The following is a 936-nucleotide window of genomic DNA, read 5'->3' on the forward strand; positions in this document are numbered from 1 at the left end:
TCACTTTCCATTCCATTGCTGCTCCTGGGACCCAGACCTCTCATTCCTAACTGTGCTTCCTGCTCTCTCAGTCTGCGCCCTGCCTCCTCCACCTCCATGCACACCTGCCTGTTACGTGAATGCTCTGTTAAAACACTGCCTGGAATAGAGCCTACAGACCTCCACCTGGCACTCCATCCTCCTACCATTCTCACTTATAAACCTCCTGGATTACTTGCCATGGCCTGTATACCTTTGATGCTTCCAGTTCTCCTAAAGGATCCCAAGTTCTATGTCACTTTAAATGTCATATAAGTGCTATAAAGTGTCATACGCATCCAAAGAGCCTGGGGTGAGCAGCTTCATGATATTAGTGGCATTTTTCTGGGCCTGAGGAGGAATAAGGACCTCTACAGAGATTATTGACTGTTTCTGTATTTCTGTATCATTGCATTTACTTGATGGGCATTCATCATTTAGTAAAAGAAATGCAATAACAGCTTTAACAAGTAAATTAACAATAACAAAAGAGCATCCCTTGGTCCTCTGTTTCCATTGTACAATACACAAGCAAATAATTACAAATCACATTGTAATTGCTTTTTCTTATGTCTCTTCTCTACCAAGCCTCTCCCCAAGAGGAAATGTATCTTGTTCATCTTTGTATCTACAGTATTTTTTTTATTTTTACATATACATGTGATTATTGGGTTTCTACTTTTTGCCTTCACAGAATTAAAAAGGCTTAAAATTTACTAACAATAACAATATTTAGGATAAGGGCTAGAAACAAAAACCTCGTAAAGAATGAACGATGATAGGCTCAGCGCCTATAGCTCAACCGGCTAAGGCGCCAGCCACGTACACCTAAGGTGGTGGGTTCGAATCCCCAGTCCGGACCCGCCAAACAACAATGATGGCTGCAACCAAAAAATAGCCGGGCATTGTGGCAGGCGC

This window comes from Otolemur garnettii, unplaced genomic scaffold (genome assembly GCF_000181295.1).
Source record: "Otolemur garnettii isolate 467f Iridium unplaced genomic scaffold, OtoGar3 scaffold00004, whole genome shotgun sequence".
Taxonomy (NCBI): Eukaryota; Metazoa; Chordata; class Mammalia; order Primates; family Galagidae; genus Otolemur; species Otolemur garnettii.